Here is a 25,658-nt window from a genome sequence, read left to right on the forward strand (position 1 = left end):
ATTAACGATACACAGTAAGGGCTAATGTGAATATTCTGTGACTGATGAGCAGGCCTACTTTATTACTAGAAAATAGTTTGTTGATGGTATGTGATATTGGAGTTCTTTCTGATCAGATTGCGTATCCTAGAGTCCCGTTGATCATAGATTTTGAACAACTAGCTTTGAAAAGCTTGTTTCGAGTTTAGAGTTACTGGTAAGTTTTGATTCACCTCCAGTTCATGCGTTCTCATTTTGTTAGTTGTAGTGTAATGTTTCTCTATATTATGTATTTTTAATTTTGCATAACATTATTATTACTATCATTATTATTATTATTATTATTATTATTATTATTATTATTATTATTATTATTATTAGTTTAGCAGAATAATAATAAGCAGGCGTTTTTTCTAACGCAGTATGGCATTTTAGTCAGTGTTACATTATAAGAAAATGTTCATATAGCTGTCAAGTAGGAATTTTTTCTTGCATGTACATAAAGCGATTCAGAACGTGCAATATTGCGTATATAATGTCAGCGAAGCACATCAAATTTCCAATAAAGTAACTGTCCGCATGAAAGGATATAGTAGCGCTACTATTGTCAACCTACAGTTCTAAACATTTACAATGATTAAGGAAAAGCGGAATGTCTAATAATAATAATAATAATAATAATAATAATAATAATAATAATAATAATAATAATAATAATAATAATAATAGTAGTAGTAGGAAAAATTGAAATAATAAGGATGCTTTTAATACATATTAAAAGTTCCGGACCGAAAATATAATGAAATGAAATATTTGAATTTTACGTCCCACGGTTATGCCGGTTAGGCTAAAGGAGACGGTGATGATAAATGAATCAAATAGTTAAATGAAGAAAGTGGGAGGAAACGCTAGAACAACGAGAAAACCCGCCACAAAGTCCACACGGCGCGAGCTGGGATCGAACCAGGGATCCCAAGCACCGGAGGTGAACGCTCTACCACTGAGCCATCACGCTTGAAATCAGGGTATATATGAAAACTCTAATAAGAATATAACTGAGAACAGGGTCGTTGCGTGGGTTGTAAGCACCCCGGGCGAGAATTCTCAGGTGCCTCCTCCCAGTGTATTACGAGAAACAACCAGAGTTTTTTCTGTACTCTATAATGAGTCTGATTAAAAAAAAAAAGTTAGCGTATTGAATTGTATAGATGTCGGGGAGATAGGCCGACTATATTGCAGTTGTGGCAATCTACAGAAACTATATCTATTCGAAATTTACGTCACGAGTTATAAGCTTCAATTGTGAAACTGAAATCAAACTGGTCGGAACAAAAATGTGTAATAACGAATTTACACAAAAGTGAATATATAATTTTGGATATAACAGTTATCTTAAAGCAATTGTTTGGGAAACTAGAAAAATCAAAATTAATATTGTGGTATGATACCAGTTGAATTGTATTTCGTGAGTGTTTTATTTAATTAAATTTTATGTATTATTATTGAAATTGGTGGTTAAACATGTTTCTAATAGACTGTATACGTATTATATCCTGGTTTTCATGATTTAACTTGCCTCTAATGGAGCTTGCTTCGTAAAGATAAATTAGTTAAATGCTCGATATATCAATAATATTAGGAGATTGCTTTTATGTCTATCGAATTTAAATAGGATAATTTGTTAAATTACTCGATTTTTTGGAAACCGTTATACTGTTGTTGTTTGTTATAAATTTGAGAGAAATTAATTAAAATCGCATTCTTTAGAACATTGCATAATCATTTCACCTTTTAATCCTTAAATAATATTAGAGTAATCCATAGGTTGTGATTTTCGATTTAGATCTTTATGTATATATAACTATTTTGAAAGGATCAATTGTTCTAGGAAATTCTAACATAATTTCTGCCAGAAAATTAATTTTGGAGGGGGCCATTAATTCCTCCTCGGTCAATGGCGATGCGATGTTGGATCGCCATTACTTAACGCACGTTACAACTCCTATATTTAAATATGGAATTTAAGATCATAATGTAAGATAAAAGAAAAATGAAATCTTTGAGTTTTACGTCCCACGCTTATGCCGGTTAGGCTAAAGGAGACGGTGATGATGAGTAATGAATAAAAATGGTGAAATGAAGAAAGTGGGAGGAAACGGGAGAACCCCGAGAAAACCCACGCACACGGTGTTTGTCCACCACAAGGTTTACTTGGCAGGAGCTGGGATCGAACCCGGGACCCCAAGCATCAGAGGTGAACGCTCTACCACTGAGCCACCGCGGCCCTATTAAGATAAAATAAGTTAGTATTATGTCAATTTTTATAACTACAAAAGTGAATGGCTTTTGTAGTTAAAACATAAAAGTTAATTAAAACATATTTTGAATTATTGAAATCGAGTGCTATTCTTGGTTATTTTGAATATGATATACATCAATATAGTAGCATAGAATATACAAATAACGATACAAATATTAAAGCCCAATGTGTAAGTGATAACAAAAACTTTGTAGTCTTCTGACTTTCAGTAAAATCCAACAAATTAACTTTTCTTTCCTTGCGATAAACACATATTTTTTTTTTAGTAAAGTTCTCATAGCGTTGGATAACTAAAGTAAATTTTAAGGTGTCGTTTGTAATTATTTGTGTTAGATTCAATTCAATCATACAATTATAATTTATGTTCAAAATCAAAATGTACTGTTTGTTAATACTTGTTCTGCAAGACGATGTTAGCGATACGTTGTTCCAAAATATGTAGTGTAAAAGTCATAACATAAAAATACTAATAAATTACAATAGAATTGAGCAAAATTAAGCGCGTATGAAATATACATAATTTATTCAAACTCTAAATGGCAGTATCCTGACATTTCTGTGAGAAAATGTGGACAATACCTCCTTGAAATCTAATTTTTGTTTCATCATTTTCAATACCTAGTATGGTCAATGAATTAAGTTTTTCTTGTGCCATTGTTGAGCGTAATGCCTATTACCTCAGAATTTCTTGGACGGAATAAAGAAATGTTATTGAATTCTGCTGAAGTTTCTTCAGTTTGCACCAAACTTTCATACGGATAAGAAGTAAGTAGTAGCAGATCTTGTTCAATTTTCCAAGATAAAAGTTCCTCTCACAGAGGACTGGAGAGAATTCGAATTGAACAATCGTGGACGATGTTTTACAGTACTGGTAATTTTACTTAGCCTGATCATTAATAAAATATCTGAATTAACATCAAATTAAAAAATAATAATTCACTAAGATGACAGAAGAATCTAAATTACTTGAATTTTGTTTTAGTCGTTTCGGCGCCTCCTTGGTCGCGGCGCCCAGAGCAATCGCCCCGGTCGCCCCACCCACGCCACAACCCTGTCTGAGAATAACACCTGTAGGAAATACAATTTACACCGATTGAAAAACGATGAAATATGCACTTTTGGATTGTGTATGCGTGGGTTCCTTTATGCTGATAAGGACCACCATCAACAGTTTCTGGAATTCGAAATAGGGCCTGTTAAATTTTAGCTTTTTCGCGATTCTGGGCAGTCGTTGCTCTGAAACTATGGACTTTTGCTATAGGTCCATATGAACTTTTTCTGTTATTTTGATGTGGGGAATCGCCTCTTACAGTTTGTCGGTATAGTTCATTAACACCCTGTATATATATACACCGGGTGTTCGAAAACTCGCGCACCAACTCTACTCCACCATGTAGGGGACATCAAGACAAGAAACAAAGTCCTCTGCAACTTTGGTCAGAGGCCACTAGTTTCAGAGATATTAATTGTCGAAACCGTAGGAAAATTAACTTGGGAGCTTTATATCACCACAACTCTGAATGATAGTGCGAATGCGGCATGGTCACGTCAAAGACTTCAAACCTACTCTATTCAAAATTGTGTATGTCGCAATTCTGAAATGTGTGCGCAAGGGATTCCGTAAAGGAAGTGGGGATTTCCCGGACTTCTATAAGGAGGACTGAGTTTTTCTATAAGGAAAACCCAGTCGAAATTAGCATGTATAAAAAGACATGTTGATAGGAAACAAGTATTCGTTTGCTGAACAACGATATGTCAAAAAGCTGCACGAAAATTTAAATGCATATGAAGTTATGCGTGGTTGCATAACGAGCAGTAACTGACAGAGCATAACGAGAAATAAATAGCATCTCAGTGGCGTTCAATTGTGAAGGCGTAATGTGGTGATGAATTGTATGTAAATTACAAGAAGAAAAATACATATGATAAGTTGGATGAAAAAGGGCCCGAGTTTCAAAAGAACTCCATTGAACTCGGGCCCTTTTCCCATCCAAATCCTCATGTACTCATCGAAAAAAAAATTAGAAATAGCCCCATGAAAGGCTTATAGTAACGAGGCGGTCTAATCTGATTGAGGATGACGTGTGGATATATGCTGTGTAGATATTTACAATTCGTCGTGCGAGCATAAGAATGATGTTATTATCTAGCGCGTTAATTCTGTTGGTAAAGTGTTTGCTTAGCATTTGGGAGATTGTGAGGCCGATTCCTACTCCTAACCATTCTGACTATGGTGTTGGCAGGGTTTCTCTCAGTCGTAATTGCAAATGCTAGAATTGTAGCTGGCTAAACATGCCCGGGGCAATAGTTTCCCAAATCTCCTCTGCTATTAATGTTGGTATAGTATATGCAATGTAAAATGGCCTCTATGCGTGGGTTATCTATTGTGGGTTAATAAGTAAATAACCATCGCCGGACAGTGTCGGCATGAACTGATGTCTGGACAGTACATTATGCGAGCAGAATTTAAATTTCCCTTGCTGATTACCGACTGTTTGCACAGTAATTCGTTGGTAGCTAACAGCCACTCTATATGGAATGATGGCGGTTGTGTGGAAGGTTACGTTATACAAAGTTGTAGGGATACTATACAACAAGGATCATTGAATTACAAGACAATCATTGAATTGTAAGACAATCATTGAATTACTATATGCAGATTTTTGTTTGAAATATCAGTGCCGTGCCAAGTAGTGTTGCCACGAGACGAAACGAGGCAAGAAACTTAGGCTGTCTCGTTTCGTCTCTTACAAGCGCTGTCTCGTCCTGTATTTCGTCTCGAAAATACAGAGTGTCCATATACAATGCAACCCGGAGTTTGGGATAGTAGAACTTTTGAACCTGAAGTGATACACAAATAATGGTTATACGAAAATGAAGGCTTATTCATGCATATCTTTTTAAACTAGGAAGCAACGATCGAAGTACAATATGAACCACACAGTGTGTCCAGATGTAACCAAAGGTGTAAATCACTTTTTTTTTGCAAAACATGTAAATTGACTCATAACTCATACGTATAGATGTTCTGTCGCTAATTTTCAATTTGTTTAGTTGGAGTAGCTTGGAAACTATGAAGAAGAAAATATAATTTTTCATTTCCACCGATAATTAATCGGATGAGGCCTCTGTAAGGGGAACTAGGGAAATCGAAGTTTTCATAAATTAACACTCTGAATTGGCAACCCTGCTGATGTTTCTGTGCATCAAAAGTGTGTTAAGGATCTGTCTACCTTATGCAATTCCTGAAAACCATGAAAAACAAAATTTTGAAATTATCATGATAAAATGTTTACTTAGATGCACCCGGCAACACTGCTATTCATTTTTATGGGGCTATTTAAAGCGAGAGGTATACAAAAACAATTCTCGAACTATTCAAGACCTGGAAACGAACATTCGCAGTGCCACTGAAAACATTAACACTTCTAATTTTCGTAAAGTTGCTGCCAACGTGGTGAAACGTGTGAACTAGTGTTTGAATCAAAACAGGGGACACTCATAACATCCGCTGTAAAGCTGGTAACTCATTTTCGATAGTAGCAGTTTTGCCGGGTGCATGTAAGTAAACGTTTTATCATGATAAGTTCAAAGTTTGTTTTCATTGTTCTCAGGAATTTATAATGTAGACAGATCCTTAACACACCTTTTAATGTACTGAAACATCAGCAAAGTTGCCAATTCAGAGTATTAATTTATGAAAACTACTATTTCTCTAGTTCCCCCTTATAGAGGCCTCATCCGTTTATATATCGGTGGAAATGAAAAATTCTATTTTCTGATCCATAGTTTCCAAGCTACTCCAATTAAACAAACTGAAAATTAATGACAGAACATCCATACGTATGAGTTATGAGTCAGTTTACATGTTTTACCAAAAAAATTGATTTACACCTTCGGTTACATCTGTCAATACTGTGTGGTTCCTATTGTACTTCAATCGTTGCTTCCTAGTTTAAAAATATATACAAGAAAAAGGCTTCATTTTGGTATAACTATTATTCGTATATCACTTCAGCTTGAAAAGTTATAGCAATATTTGTATTTCATCACTCTTTATTATATTTTTATTTGTATTTGTGGGCAGAAGTACTTTTAAATTATGCACAAGCTGCTCTAGAAAGCAAGAAGAAGATTATGAAAAAAAGAGAAAAGATATAGATGTAATTTCTCTTCTAATTGTCATAACAACGAGGAATAAATCTAAAAAAAAAGTATCCATTCTTTGTACACTGCATGTACAGCTTTTAATGAGTGTAAAAGTTTAATGTGTCACATACTATAATAAAAGGTAATATAATGATGTGTGTAAGTGGATTTTGTTAAATCAGTGGCCTTAGTTATATATAAATATATGAACTGCTGATTTTTTCATCGTCTTATATAATTTGGTGGTCCTCACCGCAGGATTGTCGTTATAAATTTGGTGCTTTCTCGCCAGGACCTTTTGTCGCCAACTCCTAAATAATAAACTCCAGGTCTGCAGATTGACTTTAAGGCTACGTAGTGATTTTGTTAAAAGAAATATCAAAACGGAGAATACTTTGTTAAAGAGTGGCACAAAAATTTTCAGAAATATAAAAATGAGTCTTCTTGATATTGGAAATACATCTGAATCAGATGGCAACAGGGTAATGAACTTTTCTGACCTAGCCGATCTCATTAAACAATTAAAACAAGATTTTGGTAATCGAATGGATCAACAAGCGGAACAAATGAAACAACAAATGGTACAAATGAACCAACTTGATAGTAAAATCGATCAACAGATGGGACAATTAAACCAGGATTTTGGTGATCGAATGAACGAACTTGATAGTAAAATCGATCAACAGATGGGGCAATTAAAGCAGGATTTTGGTGATCAAATGAAACAACAAATGGAACAAATGAAACAAATGGAACAAATGATTTGATAATAAAATCGACCAGACGTATCAACGAATTGAACAAAGCGACCTTAAAATGAAACAAATACTACGTAGTTTTACTGAAGAAATGTCATCACAGGTAAAAGAAATATAATTACAGGTTAACATGATGATCCAAATGAACTTGAACCTTTCACAGAAATGTAGAAACAACGGAAAATGCAGATCCTGAGTTCCTCTACCCTCGCCCATTTTTTTCCACTACCCTCACTTACACATACACTCTCCAACACTGACGCACCTGCTTCCCTCGGACGCACTTCTGTGATAGTACGCGGGCTCACCAGATTGTCTTTCCCTGACACGAGTGGATAGCATTTGTGCTTTTTAGTGGCCATCTAGCACAGGTTGGTTTGTGTTACTGCACTCTAGTATTTATGTTAAACATCCGAGTGCCATATTTATAGACACATAGTGAAAGAATTTTAATTTTCAATTAATACTTCATGTAGCCCTCTTGAATTTTATCTATGCCAATTGGAAGATTTTTATGTCGCCGAGGGGAAGCCTTCAAGGGGACAATAAGAAGGAAATTAGTGAAATAATTATATTTTTTAAACAGTTGTTTCTAGTGGTGCGCCAAAGTAAAGCTGTTCACATTATTTTTCTTCCTGACACCCTTCCTCACCTGTGTCTTAACCATTTGTTTTAATTCTTCCGATTTCCTTTCAGTTTGCCTTCTTTTTGTACCTTTTTCTTTCGATTCAACCTCTACTTTCTCTCTTTTTTCCTTGACTAATTCTTCTATCTCTTTCCCTTCTGTTTTATCTTCACGGGTCTTTATTATTCTACTGTCTATTTTTGTATTGTTTTACTTCTGTTTCTTTCGTTACTTTATCTTCTACGCTCACATGTATATCATATTTGCTTTGAACTTCTGTTATTCCTATTCTGTCATTTTCTCCTATTCCTATTCTGTTCTGTTGACTTTGCAGGTATTCCCTGACTTATATTAAGGAAATCAGGGTGTCTACAGATCTGATTCCTCTGGTATCGATTTTCACGATCAAGCTTCCCGTGTTTTACCTCTAAATTTCGGTTTACTAACTGAATTAGATTAGTTACCAGTGGACATATTTTCTTCTCTGTATTGGGTACCTGAATGGAGCTTAATACAAAATCTCGATTGAATTAAAATTTCGTTAACTTCTACATTTGTACTTCCTTCTATGTCCTCTGATGCTTGTTGTTATTCAGTAAGGGTGAAGGTCTTCTATTTCATCTGAATGTCTGAGTCAGCTATGTCATTGAATTTTCTTTGGTATCTATTTGCATCCTTGTTTGGACAATACTGTGCAATATGATTATATTTGTTGCAATTCCTACATTGCGCACTCCTAGCTGGACATGGATATCTAAAATGTTTTCCGCATGTAACATAACGATATTGATAATTTCCATATTTTCCTTCATTAATGTGTTTAGCGGAACCTAATGATTTCACGTAGTTTATGTCCCGTACGATTTTAGTATCTTTCTTTGTTCTGTTGAGCATTCACTTGTAGATAGAAAAATGCTTTTGTACACTAATTAAACAATGCATATCGCATATATATAGCAAATCAAGTAGAATTACTGGAAGAGGGAGTAACTGTATTTTATAAATTGTATTCAAGAGTGAAAGAAGTGAATGCTGCAACTCTGACCACATTATTGAGTTTTACTTGAGCGTAGTTATATGTTCCATATTTGCAGGCTGGGTGAATGGATACAAAAGCTATGAAACATGGTTATTCATGCATCAGGCATAATAAAACTCGTAATACCGTAATATGACGGAAGGAGGATGCAAGAGGCATTACCTCCCCTAATTTCAGGTGGGGAATTTAATGGTGGACAACTTTTTGTTTTGCACAAATTAGGATCTAACTGAAGAGTGCAAAGCATTTTCCTAAAGTAAATCTAACAAGTTAAACATAAGAATATTAGTTCACATTCTTAGGGGAAAACGGGTAACCCCGGGCGTTTTAACACATTGAGCTGCCTCTTGGTAATAAGATGTAAAGTTATTCGAAAATAAGATTGAAATATGGACTTGAATTTTATTGACAAACTGAAAATATCGACATACATGCAAAAATTATGAAATAACCAAATGACAATACTAATCGCTATATTTCACATATTTGGAATATTGGAGGAGTACCACCGGGACGTAAGATATTTGAAAAACGTATTCTACACTTAGAAGGGATAATAAGAACACTTACACACGAAGCTAACACTGATAACATGAGTAATGGATGTCTGTTGATTCAATAGCACTGCAGCTTCATGAGACAAGCCATTGCAGAATTTACACAACACAAAGCCTTCACTAAACGTTTCTCTACAAATTATGTATTCGGTGGTGCTTTCCCATTCGTCTGGTCTTATTTTCTCTTTAACCATGAGGTAGTTGATTAGCTTCTTGTGACCTTATTTGATAGTTCGTGTGCTGAAGTTACTTTTCTTTCAATTTGCTTCTTATATGGTGAAGATTTTAGTATCTTACTCTCTCCAATTCTTATGCTTTGTGACGCTAAACGTCCCTTGCGATTCTCGGGCAATGACGATAAGTGTTCACTAATGGAGATTCATGGACGAGAAGATTCTGATTCCTCGGTCATATGTAGAGAACGTGGAATCGCTACAGACGACGAACAAGAAGTATCTCTCTTTCCTTCAACCGCTACCAAAGTGGAAGTTTCTGGGTCTTCATAGGAAGGCCTAGTGTAACGTCTCGCAACACGAGTCACGTTTATGGACAGATAGTCTGTATCTGTAAATATCTGAGGGTTCATTGAATATATTCCGGTGCACGCAAATTCATTGAGAGCAATATGCACGCGATACACCTTTCGGCATGCCTCTGAAACAAGTTTACAAACCTAAATTAGTTTGATATAAATAATTGTTCGTTTATTCTCAGATAAGTACTATGGTTGCATTGTCGGTAGTAAAACCAAGCGGCTTGGCTGTAATGTTTTTGCTTTAACCGAAGTCGATGATGATATCCAACTGCTTAGCTGATTATTAAGCTGCAATATTTTGCTTGGTAGGATCTAATAAAATTCTGAGAAACCCTTCACCGTATTATTATAAAAAATAATATCTTAAAAAAACTTACGGTTCTTGTAAATAATACAAAATTTATGATATTTTCCAGTGTGTACTCAAAACGTCAGCACACGGAAAGTGGTTTCAGATTTAAAGATAAAATTTCGTAGCCCACCCCGGCCTAGGAAGATGATTTAAAAGATATCTCCCTTACTCATCGTAGTTTGAGGAGATAGTATAGTTATGGATTATATCTTTGCTTATTGCAGCCTCCAGGGCAGGTAGTTATAGAAATAATCGCTTCCTCATTGTGGCTTGACTGGTTGGATTTAAGGAAATCTAAGTAATACAAGAAGGTCTCAGTATATAATTTAGGAAGGTTAGCGATCAGCAATGGAACAGTTGCGTGTGTTCACACAAGGTCCTCTTTTATGGATGTCCTCTGAAGGGGAGTACTGTGAGAAGAGGCCCCGCCATCTTCGATTTCCTTCGGAACCAATGTCGTGTCTTCCTGGTATACTCCTGCCATCGTTTGCTAGTGATTATGTTTTGAAAACAATAATATGTGCTAGTGAATGAAGCATGATTTATAGTAGTTGCTTACAAGTGAGGGCACAGAACTTTACAGCCTCCTCACCAGGAACAGAATAATCCCCAAGATTGTTTTTTGAAAAACAAAATAATTGCACTAGAAACATTTGTTGAAAAGATTCTATTTTCATAGGAAAATCTTTGATAAGTGGCAATAAGTAAGAACATACGAGCCGATAAAACTTCAAAATTGTCTTTGTGACAGGATGTTGATATACCTAATTTTTTTGCTATTGATAGAGAAATTTTAATAGAATTGCCTGATACTAAATATTCGAGAACATTCAGCTTTGAGTAAAATAAATTTGTCTTCTTAGGTGAAGCAGGAAAGTTCCGTAGTTTGAAATAGCTATTATAAATCCGATAGCTATTGTTGAAAAGTGTAGCCTCCCAGCACAATGTCTTCGGAAAAAGATCTTATCATATGCGTTAATCCGTTCAAAATTAGGATAGTTACAACTAAGGGAGCTTGCGCGCTAGTTTTGTGACCCATCACACATATGAAAAATTCGTAAGGTTTTCATGTATGATTGACCTCGAAGGTCATGTGTCAACCGCTTTTTGGATGGAGCAAGATTTGGTGGTAGCTTTACTAGAGCACATTCTCAGTTGACTGGAATTGCACCGACAAATATTCAATGTACGCTGTAAATTCAAAACAATTCTAAGTTCGTTTGTATTTGGATTCTTGAGAATAATCTGCGGCGAGACGAAGCTTTCATCGTCTGTGAATAGTATAATTTTAGTATTAATTAGTTTCCGAATCTATCTGTCTGCTTGATCTCGAACATGCATAGGAACCGGGAGATTTGTCATGGATTCTTGTTTTGTGAATGCATCCCCTAAAATTTCCAATGCCCTCCGGAGTGTATGGAAAAACACTTCTATACTTGTATAATAACTCGTGAATGGCCTATTTCTGCGATTAGTCTAAATTAGGATTGTGCATACCGCAACCGCTGGTCATCCTCCTCTTTTGTTGAACAATTTCATTTCCGTCTGTAGAAGTCGCTACCATTGTTGCAGAAAAAAAAAATAGTCCTGACAGCCTCAAGATCCACCACTGGTGTATTCTTTCTTAAGGTTAGAGAATAACTATTTGGATTGAAAATTAACAATTATGTTGTTTATGTCTACCCTTTGCTCAGTAGTTTGTAGTTTGTATTTGTCAAGGATGTAGTGAAGAAACGATACGAACAAAGATGCAAACTCATCAATCTGTCTTTTTACTATCACTGGAATAAATGCGTGTACAAGTGGAAGTAACGTAGTGCGCTTCTCGATGCTTTCCTTTTTCTCTTGCGGTAATGTTGGCTTCTTATGATTTATACAGGGAGATAAGATTATTCCTTAACTCGATTGTAACTCAAGGCCGCGGTCGCTCAGTGGTAGAGCGTTCATCTCTTGTGCATGTCATCCCTGGTTCGATCCCAGCTCGCGCAAAGTAAACTTTGTGGTGAGCAAACACCGTGTCCGTGGATTTCCTCGGGGCTCTCCCGTTTCCCCTTTTTCTTCATTCCACCATTTTATTTAATTCTCATCATCACCGTCTCCTTTAGCCTACCCGGCACAACCGTGTTATGTAGAACTTAGATTTCGTTTCATTTCATTTCAACTGTAATATATAAGGTTTTAAGCAAGTCTAAAGAAAAATGACTTGAATACATGATTTCTTCCTTATACGAAAGTAATGAGAGAATGCCATTTGCCCAACTTGAATGTTACGAATGCTATGTACTTTCAGTTAATTTTTTATTTAATATTAACGACTGTTTTATCTTGTATTACTTGAACACCAGGAAGTAAATTTTCGAAAGGCCCGATGGAAAGGCTGGATCCGGTGTCCACTAGAACTGTTTATCTGTCTAATTTACTGATAATTTATAAGCTTTGTTCTGTCATTAGAATTGCCTGATTTTTGACTCCTGGGCCCCTTTACAAGGGGCAGCCCAACTCGTTCGTTTGGACGTTTAAAGCATGTAGAAGCACCGTCCCTACGCTTTGGCATATTACGCAGGTCAGTATTTGATCTTCTGTTGGTGGACTTTGTTGGCGGTTTTGTGGTGTCTTCTATTTTCATCTATAAATGATCCAGTTCTGATAGCTTCTATTTCGTCGCTTATTCCCTTGATTCCTGTTTCTGTTTTGCTTACGCATACTAGTCTGAATAGTCTGAGAGCTTCCATTTTATTGGCCACTAAACATAAATCATTTTAAACAGAAGTTTCCTGCTGGTAAAACTATTCTATGGGATTGAGGTTAGATTTCTGATGTTCTTTCTCTAGTTGTGGTAGTGATATTGAAGTATTTAAAGGCGGAGCCGAACGATTATACTGAGAACTAGGATTTTGTCTAGGCAGTGCTGGGTGACATTAACTTTATCCTGTAATGATTTAAGAGAATGAGGAAGTACGTCTATGTATATAGAATTGCAGTGCGAGAATAAAATTGTTCAATTGACTTCTATGCAACGGAGGAACGAAAACAGTGCCCCGAGCGAATATGTCTTTCAAGTGGGTAGTGGAAATTTCAGATGTCGAGCAGTATCAGAGCCAAACGTTATGCATGTCTAGTATTATTATTATGGAATAGAATGTTGTAATTAAGTTTTGTTTTCTAAAGTTGGGAAAGTCAACTATGAAAACTGATACGTAGTTATATAATGCTTATATAAAGCATTGTGTAGCGTTTGAGTTTCACAATATTTTCGTAAGGGCAGTGAGTCTTTGAAGGACAAGGGTAAGACAGAAACCAGAGAGATCAATGGTGCACATGTAGAAGCCACCATCAAGTTTTGTTGATTACTAATTTTGGATTCCAATCGTCTCATTCTTCTCTCATTAAATTAACAGTTGAACTTTCTGGAAGCAAATGCATGATTTTCATGAAGAGATGAAAGTAGAAAAAATACTCTAATAGTACTGTAAAAATATCAAAACATACTTATAAAAATTATAAAATGTGAAGGCACACGATTATTGCTACCATTCGCATTAAAATGGACAATAATGCATATTATCGTAAGCTGTGATTTGTTTCATAGGTACTACGATTAAAACAGTGAAACAGATACATTGATTCTATTTAACAAAAAGTATTATAGTATCCCAAAGAAACAACAATTTTAACTGTAATGCAAAATTATGTCATACAATAGTATATTAGTCTCCTTATTTGTGTATTGTTGCTAAGTGTTCATGGATGGATGGAAGTATCATAATAGCGTCCCAACGTTTTAAAATGACCCCTCCCTTGTCTATTTTAAACCTATAGCTTTCTTCCTTTTATTAGTATATTCTATCATGTTTTGCAGTATTTTTGCCGTTTAGTACTTGCTTTTCGACGTTATGACAAAAATATTAAGTTCGATGGTAGAAACAGTGCTCTCGTTTAAGTGTTTCTCGAACGCGTTAAATATTGTCTTCCCGCTGGTTGAATAGCTAGCGTGTGACTTTGATCACATGGTCTCATGGAAACATTAATAAAATCTGAACTATTACGGTGGTTCGGATTCCACATTAAACTATAGGTCTTTGCCTCATACAGCCTTGGTGCTGAAAGGAAACGCTAACTTCCATCGAACAAACAAACAGATATAACCGTAGTTTAGTCTCTCTATTCTATTTCAAAGTGAAATTAAATCTTACAGTTTAACGTCCCACCATTATGCTTTTTAGGTTAAGGGAGGCGATGTTTAAGGCAAGTGAATGATGATGGAATAATTAGTGGAATGAGAATGTCTGAAGAAATGGGAGTACTGCGAGAAAACCTATGGAAACAATGTCGTCCGCCATAAACTAACTTGGCCGGGGATTGAACGAATGCGCTATTCCATTTGAAACGAAATAAACTTATTAGTTTTACGTCCTATGCTTGTGTTGTATAGGTTAAAATATACGGATGATTGATGAGACTGAATGATTATGAAATAATTGGTGGAAGGAAAATATGGAAGAAAGCTGGAGGACCCAAGAAACCCAACGGCACCAAACCATGTGTTTCATTTGCTACAAAGTTAATTAGTGTTTAAAGCAGTTGCTCTAATTGCATTGCTCACCTTTACTCACTGAACTCGCATTATACACATTTTACACACAATATTCTTATTTGTTTGTTAGTGTCTTCGTTTGTTAAAGTTACTCGTTTTGCAAATACCCAGTTGGTTTGGGTGCTCACTAGGGTGCAGAGTTTTACCACTTTTTTTCTCGGAATGAAATGTAATACCTGGCAAAAGTGGCCAATCCACATGGACATTTCAGGTATAGATTCTTTTTTCAAATCAGATAATATCTTCTGTGAGAGCTATTGCCTCAAAGTTTCAAAATTTACATGAAAATTACAAAAAATACTAAAGTTGACATTAATTTTAGTTATGTTAAAGTAAACATATTTTTGGTTAAATACATGTCAGTTGCTATGAAAACTGACATTCAAGTATAAAAATGCCAGTTATATGCCTTTGCGGGAAATAGGAGTGCCTCCTCTGGGGCCAGAAAAGGAGGCAAATTCAGTACAGTTAAGCGGTTGTGCAGCTCCTCGCTCACCTGGCAATATAGCCTGGCCAAGTGACCCAGAGAACACCATGTAGAGGTGGTTGCACTAGGGATCCTCTGCTAGGCCTATCCAATCAACCAACCATGTGTTGGGCCGGATGAACTGATCCGATTAGTCACTGTCAGGAAAAATTGTCACAAATTGGGACTTCGATTGAAATTTAGACGCAGCTTGCCTAGAAAGTAAGGTTGACCTGATTATTCCGCCTCTAGCATCACTGGCACATACTCAGGAGGCTTCTTCAATGACAAATTCACTATCCGTTCTACTGCCACCGTGTGGCACGGATGAACGGTGTAGGACCATTCTGGCACAGTGTTGTCAGGAAGTGAACGTTTGACCATGAGCTGTTTGTTTTGTACCGTCCATAGAACTTGCTGGTAGTACAGTTATTGAAACATCAGTGCTTTCCCAAAACATCATTGCAGTGTAATCGTTTGTCTCAAAATTCAGTCTGGGAATGATGGTATATCTAATGGAGTTATGGAGATTCCCTGCTTCGTATTCTCGAGCACTGAGAATCTTATGTAATGCATCTTGTCGGACAGCAAGTCGACCAACAGTCATCATGACGAGAAGAAATTTTCTGGGAGTGCAAAGAATGCATTCGTCTGAATGGATGAACGGACTACAGCCTGGTATTCCCTTGGTAAGTATCTAGACCTTGAATGGCCTCAAAGACGTGAGAGAACCATCAGCAATGGAAGACTATGTTCTGATACGGCATGGCATAACCACACAGACTCTAAGTATGAATGTCGCAATTTCTATTAATTTCTTGGTAGGTTTTTTGTTGTAATATACAATGTTAAAATTCTTTTTGCACTAGTCAACCAGCTAGCTTTGTTTAGTTTGCCAGGGAACATAGAAACAAGCTCTTCCGGGCATGCTCTGGAGTCAATGGCTTGAGATATCTGTAACAAACATCTCAGGTCCTTACTGAGTTTTCTGTGCTCTTCTGGACTATGATGAGGTAAGTCACATTTTATTGGTTTGAATAGCAACACTGAAAGCTTTTTCACAGATAGATAGTTTTGAAACAATGGGACGTGTGTAAGAATAGGGGCTTGAATAAATGCCGTGAATATGCGTGAAGAGAGCTCGGAACAGCAGTTCATTAAAATGCAAGAGACAAATAGCCCATTGCATATGTTTTCCTGTTAGTTCCTCTAATTTTCGAAGAACAACTCCATTTCAAGCATGTTAGTGTATGTTCCATCACACCCAAGAACCTCAACTTTATCAAAGCCAACTCTGAGTTGGTTCATGATGTATTCGAAAGTAGCTCTGGTCTAGTCATGTGCAGAGCCAGAGGATGGTGTCACGTGACCAACGTATTGAGAGTTACGTTCAGCCACAAGTGATGAGTGCTCTTCTCTAACGATGCCTGTGTTTTAGTGTCATCTCTTCTATCATCAAAGTATAGGATTTTAATGGGATCATCATTTCTAGAACTTTCTTTTAAATTCCGAGCAAGTTTAAGTTTCGCACGCCTTATTTTGTTCCTGTCTACAGTTAAAACAGATGTTATGTCGCTAGATTTTTGAGAAGTTATAATTCCAGCCTTTGAAGCTGCCTGAAGCACAGTTGCTATATTTGCCGCAGCCCTCTCGCTTACATTGTGTCTCTGAGTAATCATAACGGTTTCAGTCAAATCTACGAAAGTTGTTCCCAAAGTAATGCATCTTTCTTTTTTATGGAAACTAATGGAGATACATAACTAACAACAGCATAGTTAAACAGAGCAATATTTCAGCTACAGACTCATTTTTCCACATAGTTCTCACCATTTGTTATGCACTTTTGCCCACGATGAACCAGAGCCTGCATGTCGCGCTTGTAAAAATCGGCATTCCATGAACTGTCTTCTCGATTCCGGCTCGTAGTGATAACACCACGTATCATTTCCAGTGACGATGCTATCCAAAAAATTGTTACGTTCATCTTCATATTGGTCCAGCAGGTCCCGAAGGAAAAGGCAAGGACGGAAAAGGTTGTAGAAATGCTTAATTGTACTGAATTTACCCCCTTTTTCCGGCCCCAGAGGAGGCACCCCTATATCCCCCAAGCGCATATAACTGGCATTTTGAGACTGGAATGTCAGTTTTCATAGCATCTGGCATGTATAAACCCAAAAATATGTTTACTTTAATATAACAAAAAAATGAACAATTTTGATATTTTTTGCAATTTTCAGTGAAATTTTGAAAGTTTGATGCAATAGTTCTTACAGAAGATATTATCTTATTTGAAAAAAAAATCTATACCTGAAATGTTCATGTGGATTGGCCACTTTTGCCAGGTATTACATTTCGTTCCGAGAAAAAGTGGCAAAACGACCCACCCTAGTGCTCACTTCTACGCGTCCAGTCAAGGTCAAGATATTGCATTCTGATGCCTTTGGGAACGTAGCTTTATCGCCTGCGCAACTTTTCGAAACGTATCAGGAAATTAGCTTCAATACTAAAGTAGATATGAATGCATACTTGTTTTTCCTATGGCACAGCTCGCATGCGCCTTTTGTAGGGTGCACAAACAAATGTGTGTGTGTGTGTGTGTGTTTTGTGTATATCTTTGACATATGTGCACTGATTTTGATGATTCTTTTCTGTTCGAAAAAGTATTCTCTTGTTGTGATTTCATGTAAACTTAATAATAATCTCACAATGGCTTGCAGTGTTCCTACCATAATGATCTCAATTAGGTTCAGGTACAAAACCTCCCGGAGCAAAACCTCGCCTGGCCAAAACCTCGCCGCCTAAAACCTCGCGGCCCAAAATCTCGCCGGGAGGAAACCTCGCTGTCCTACTCTCTGGACACAAAATCTCGCCTGGTCTAAACTAGGTGGGACGTAATCTTGCCTGGGAAGAAATGTCGTCAGCATAAAACCTCGTCACGACCATGTCTTGGATGTAGAATGCTCTATATATTGCTATATGTATATATTTTGTAATAACACATAATTGCATTAAAATAATGACAAGAAAATATTCTAACGTGCTTTGAAAATCTGTATATATAAAAATGAAAATGACTATGTTTGTGACATCATACCTCTTGAGCTACCCGACCGACCTCGATGAGGTTTGGGCCTGAAATCTCTTGTAATTTCACTTTCACGGCATAATGAAGTGGAGGGGAGATATATAAAAATAAATAAAACTTAATAACTCTTGATCCACGAGACCATTCTCGATCGAATTTGTCAGACAGATCACGTTACCGCCTGGGATGGTTTTTATCATTTTACTTTGATGGGAAGGCGGAGGGGAAGGGAAAACATGTAGAAATACATGAAAATGAAAGTGGCTGCGTTTGTGACTTAATAACCACCCGACCGGTCTAGATGAAATTTTCAATATAGATAGTGTTTGAACCCTGGATGGATTTCATTTCACTTTGAAGGTGACCTTAGAAAATTTTAAGAAAATCAAATAATATTTATGGAAGTATGAAATAATATATGAGTTTTTAGGTTTATCGATTATGTCTTGTAGGTTAAAGGAGACGTAGATGATCAGGATGAAAGAGAAGATGGAATGAAGAAAGTGTGACGGAATGAGAATACCCCCCAGAAAGCCCACACACACGATGTTTTGTACCTTATTATTATTATTATTATTATTATTATTATTATTATTATTATTATTATTATTATTATTATTATTATTATTATTATTAATAATAATAATAATAATATTATGATTACTTGTAATATTTAATTATATAATAAGAAACTCATTGGGAAATTTTACGGAAAAGTTTCATTCCACAAGTTTTTGGCCAAGCAAGATTTTGGTCCGCGGGGTTTCGGACGGCGAGGTCTTGACCATGCGAGATTTTGGCTCACGAGGTTTTGGGCAGCCAAGGTTTGGTCACGCGAGATTTTGGGCTGCGAGGTTTTGGCCCGCGAGATTTTAGGCGGCGATGTTTCGGCTGCGTGATTATGTCCGGATCCCCTCACATAAATTCAAGAAAGATGCATCAGTTTTGACGATTATTTTCTTTTGATTGAAATAGTATTCTTTTCTTGTAGTCTTACATAAATTTCATTAGGATAAACGACAGTCATTGGAGCTAGATCGTGACACTCCTCAATAGCTAACTGTGTTCATACCACAACTGTGTGTATGATCACGCATAAATTCACCAATTGTGTACCAATTTTAATGATCTTTTCTTTGATTGATAAAGCATTATTTTAGTTTCACGTAAACTTCATAAGAAGAATGATAGTATTCGGAGATGGGCCATGAAACTCCTCAATGAGGTCAGTGTTTATAATTAATTTTGTGTACGATAACACATAAGTTTGACATAAATGTGTCAATTTTGATAATTCTTTTGCTTGAAAGAATATTATTTCTGTGTGATCTCATTTAAACTTTATGAAGACCTATCGATAGTTTTCGGAGCTAAAAGGTGTTCTTAAAATCTCGCTACCCGAACTTTGGAGCGTCAGAACTTCTGAACGTAGGTGCAAATGAAATGAAACTTTCATCCAGCGAAGTCCTATTCTTGGAGACATTTTTGAGATATAAACCGTGAGGTGAAGGTTTATATGTTCGTCCTCATGAACACCTGAAACATACGAAGGTGAATAGTTTTTCACTAAACATGAAAAATAAATAGGAATTAAAGACATTTGTGGTTTCTTGCGGACAAAGGGAAATGCTAATGTGTATGGTGGGAAGGAATGTATAGTTCTGGCAACGGCATATTGACACGAAATGCATACATCCCACGACCATGACATCAATGGCATGTCGGAAAAAGCTTATGTTTCCCGGCATTATGGGGTAATATGGGAACTCTAACGGTACCAGACGGTGTCAACGTATGTGCATGGCTGCCTTACAGCTCTTACAAACAAACAAGAAACTTCAAGTCATTGAGGAGGAAATGTAATAATCTCTCTGCAAATGGTCATGACTTTCTAAACTTGATAGGGATCTGACAATAATTTTCAGAGCTAGACTATGAAACTTTTCAACGATTGCCACTGTTAATATTGTAAACAACCGACGTCATTATGCATGTGTGTTTATGCTTAACTTCAACATAGACTTTTGGTTCTTCTTTTTGAAAGATTATACTTTCCTGGAATTAAAGTATAATTTTATCTAATTACAGTGTTTGGAGTGAGAGTATGAAACTCATCAACACATGGTAGTGTTATATCGTTTGTATATTCACATATAATTCTGTAAGGCGTTGATCCATTATAATATATATATATATATAGTGGTATATAATATAATATATATATATAGTGGTATATAATATAATATATATAGTGGTTCTAAAGTGTGGAAACATCTTAATAAGTGGTAAACGCTGCAAAATATAACCAAAGTATCAATGTAAATGGAGAATAGGAATGAGATAAATGTCTTGGAACATATCACAATGAAGTCCGTCATCTTGAATTTTTTTACGCAATTGTCTTAAATAGAAACCTTAGCATGTGATATATATATATATATATATATATATATATATATATATATATATATATATATATATATATATATATATATATATATATCAGTCATTTTAGCTCTAGTGCAAACTATTACAAGCTTATGATTGTTTATTTGTTTCTATCATTGCAGGTGACTTCCTATTAGAAGAAGACCTTGACCTATTGAGATCGTGCTGATCTAACCTTCAGATAACAAAACAACAGGGTAATCGCAGATGATTTTAGCCACAGTTTTCCAGAAAAGAAAAGTTTTCACAACACATGGGGACCCACCCCATTACAGTACCTGTGTTCGTGAGTACTTCGATCAGCAGTTTCCTAATGCGTGAATTGGTCGGCGAGGTGCTCTGGAATGGCCACCTCGTTCTCCTAACTTCATTCATTGGACTACTACCTGTGGAGCCATTTGAAGTCTGTTGTATATGCGGTAAAAATTAGATACATTCAGCATCTCAAGGAATGAATTGTGGACGCATGTGGTAACATTACAACCAACAGTTTGAACAACTGGGAACCTAGAATGCATCTGACAATCGACCAGGACGGTCCTGTAAAAGTGAGGGTTCTTGTCATATGCTAACCTCTTCTGTGGGGGACACAGTAAAGTAGCAGCCATAACTTAGTAATAGCCGCAGAGCTAAAATAGTAGTGGCATTCAATTTATATGAAGTTTTGCTGTTAAAATGATATTTTCCATGCCATGGTTTCAATTTAAGACGAGTGTATACAATTCAAGAGGGTGGATGTCGTTGTGATGTCTTTAAACATCTTCTTTCTTCAAACATCCCTATTACTCATCTACTTCATTACTTTGCTTATATATTGCAGTGCTTAGCACTTACTAAAGTTGTTTCCACGCCTTTAGCTTAGGTATCTATTTAAACTACATCATCATCATCAACATAGCTATAGTACCATAATTGGCAGGTCACTTGCTGCAATTGAGAAGCTTCCATGCTTCACGACCTCCCACTAACCTATTCGTTTTGAGGTACGATTTCTCTGTTAGAATACCGTCCATCATTTGTAATCTCCTTTACCCCCTCCCTTTCCTTCCTGCCACCATACCTCTGGCAAGTCCGTCATGATACATTTCCTTTTTAGCCAATGTCCCAACAAGTCTTTCTTCCTCTTCTTAATAATATCTAAAAGTGTTCTTTTCTCCCCATAATTTCTAATACCCTCTCATTCATTTTTCGCTCGTTCCAACTAATTTTATCCATTCTTCTCCACACTCACATTTCGAAAGCTTCCAGTCATTTCCACCATTTTTATGTAATGTCCATGTCTCTGTCCTCTAATTAAACTACTGGGGTACGAAAAAGTAGAAAAATTAAACTAACTTTAAAGAAAACATAACAAATTTCAAAAATGAGGAAATAAAATATGAGTACATAAGAAAAATATTAACCAAATTCAACAAAAGCGCTCAAATGTAAAAATAACAAAAAAAAAAACTTAAAACAGAAAATAATCGATGTGTTATCTATAAAAAATGAGGTCTATGCTAAGCCAAAATAATTAATAATTAATGTAAAAATAAGTTCGATCATAATTTTATGCGGTATTAATTCATTTGGCTTAGTATAGATTTCAAACTTTTTAATACATAATAGTAACCTTTCACGATTGCATGACTTTTGCGCCAAATAAAAGATAATCAAATATGAGAAATTACATTCTTCGGCAAGCACACTATTCGGGGAAGGGGGAAGGAAGGAAACGGCCTGGGACTTGTATATTAGGTAACTTCCTGGCATTTGATTGGTGTGAATGAGGAAAACCCAGGAAAAATCTTACTCAAGATGACTGGGCTGAAAAAGCTGTTACATCTTTTCGACTGTGTCCACACCGGAATCGAACTTGAGACTCTATGCACAAATGTGAGAGTGTCAGCGACTACGCTACGCAAGGACACAAAGGAAAAGAAACAAACTCATTATTTGATGACAACGAAGAAGAAAATAAGATAAAAGAAGAACCAACAGGCATGACTGTTCAAGAAAACTTTAAAAAAATGTATTTTTTATTATTGAGAACTTGGAGATTAACCTTGACCGGTGCTGTGCAGCTTATAAAACTAATTTAGATTAGTGTGCCCTATTTATGAATATTTTTGAGATAGATACAGCTGCAGTAGGACTTCAGCCACAAACGTTCTTAAAATACTACCCAAAGGTCTTAGAGAAATCCCTTGTGGATATGTATGCCCATTTTCAAATTAATCTAAAATTTCTCAATTCAAATCAGGCTGGCAGTTCAAATACTTTCGCCAGAAGAAAGCTAAACAAGTAAGAAAACGTAATAAACAACAATACTTCATCTGGATAAGCAAGCGGAAGTGGAGTTTTATGAACCAACCAAAATGAAGTAAACGGCTATTGAACTATCAATATATATCGGGTGTTGCAAAATAAGTGTTAAAACTCTTGGGAGGTGACTCCTACCACTGAGACAAGAAAAAAAGTTCTCTTGAACTTTCGGCTATCGGACATAGTTTCAGATCTACGAGGTGCCGAAAGCGTGGGAAAATGACTTTCGGACGCCAATAGTTCGGAAACTATCCAACGTAAAGAGGGCGGGTAAAAAATTCGCTGAAGGAGTCATACCTGCTCTATTGAATTTTGCATGTTTCACAATCCTACCATGCACGCGCAAGGGATTCCCCAAAGGAACGTAGGGAGTCCCGGATAATCTGCCAAATGAAAATTGGTCTAAATGGATATGAATTGATAGGGTTACTACCAGGTAACAATAATTCGTTTGTATTAAGTCGATATCTGGAACAAATACAAAATGGCGGACACCTTCATGCCTGTTGTGTGTGGTTGCATAATCACCAGGTGCGGATGATGGCCAACAGTGACGTTCTGAGTATTGAGAGTAGCGAATTTGTACTCAAATGCTCTAGAAAGACATCTGGAGTGTCGGTAGAGCACAACAGATGAAGCAGGGTGATTCACATGTGTCTAAACACGTAACAAAAAATGCCCAGAGATGCACTCATGCTCAGTAAACGTGAGTTCAAAGCGCCGGAAATGTAAGGATTAACGTCAAGAACATGAAAACCATTGCCAATTCACCAATAATATTCCATCAATCCGATGCAATATGATGTGCACGGTTGCATACCAATAAGGATACAACAACTGAGGCCTAGTTGAAATTATGCAAGGGGACTCACTAAGAAACTAGGTAAACTAAATGAATGTCACTAGTGGGATCGCATGATCGATATTGAAATATGGCCAATGTGTGTGTTGACATCGACATGTAGATAATGGACAAATGTCAACATGTTTCACTACTGCTCCTGGGACACCGTTACTCCTACTTTGGAAAAATAGGAAAATAACTACTCGGGTCTTGAATCTGAGGCCTTGGGGTCTCATAAGGATTGGAAACTGCGACCACGCGAGCGAAGCGAGCGCTCTAGCCCTGAGGCTCGAGAGAGCCTCGCTTTCTCTGTATTCATTTCTTTGAGGAGTACCCACTTTGTTTGGCAAGCGCTCTTGTACAGCCTCCCGATATGCTTGTGTGTTTTATTTTGTTACTCCTACTGCACAGTTGTAAACAATCAGAGCTTTAAGACGTTTCTTCCTATTTCTCATGTCGTTTTATTTTCCATATGTATGGTGTTCCAACTGTAGTGTTGGTTCATTTTCGTCTTTGTCTTGGCATGTTCACTGTGTGTAAGAAACGAATTTCTGGAGGTATTTTCCTATATTTCGAGTACGACATTTGTCCCGAAAGACGTGGGACATGATAAAGTTTGTTATTTTAACGCTCTATCTGAATTTGAACCATGGATTGAAAGATTTATTTTCATAGGTATCGACTGTGGGACAGTGTCCCAAACAGAGGGACATTGATACAATCTTGTTCTAGTTACGTTCTACCAAAAAGTGCACCAGTTTTAATAGCAGAATGTACAACTTTAGTTTCCTTGTTTTCGTACCTGAAACGGTGTGCTCGTGGGTTTTCTCGGGGTTCTCCCGTTTCCTCCCACTTTCTTCATTCCACCATTTCACTCATCTCTCATCATCACCGTCTCCTTTAGCCTAACCGGCATAACCGTGGGACGTAAAACTCACAGATTTCATTTCATTTCTGAGACGGTGTCCCAACAGTAGTGGGACATGTTGACGTTTGTCCATTAGCTACATGTCGATATCAACACACACATTGGCCACATTTCAATATCGATCATGCGATCCCAGTAGTGACATTCAGTTACTTCACCCAGTTTCTTAGTAAGTCCCCTTGCATAATTTTAACTTAGCCTCAGTTGTTACATCCTTATTAGTATGCAACGATGCACATCATATTGCATTGGATTGATGGAATATTATTGGTAAATTGGCAATGGCTTTCATGTTCTTGATGCTATTCCTTACATTTCCAACGGTTTGAACTCACGTTTATTTAATATGAGTGTATTTTTTCTGGGCATTTTTTGTTACGTTTCCACACATGTAAATTACCCTGCTTCATCTGTTGTGCTCTACCGACACTCCAGATGTCTTTCTAGAGCATTTGAGTACAAATTCGCTACTCTCAATACTCAGAACGTCACTGTTGGCCATCATCCGTACCTGGCGATTATGCAACCACACACAACAGGCATGAAGGTGTCCGCCATTTTGTATTTGTTCCAGATATCGACTTAATACAAACGAATTATTGTTACCTGGTAGAAACCCTATCAATTCATATCCATTTAGACCAATTTTCATTTGACAGATTATCCGGGACTCCC

The sequence above is a fragment of the Thermobia domestica genome, chromosome 6 (genome assembly GCF_964235325.1).
Source record: "Thermobia domestica chromosome 6, izTheDome1.hap1.1, whole genome shotgun sequence".
NCBI lineage: Eukaryota > Metazoa > Arthropoda > Insecta > Zygentoma > Lepismatidae > Thermobia > Thermobia domestica.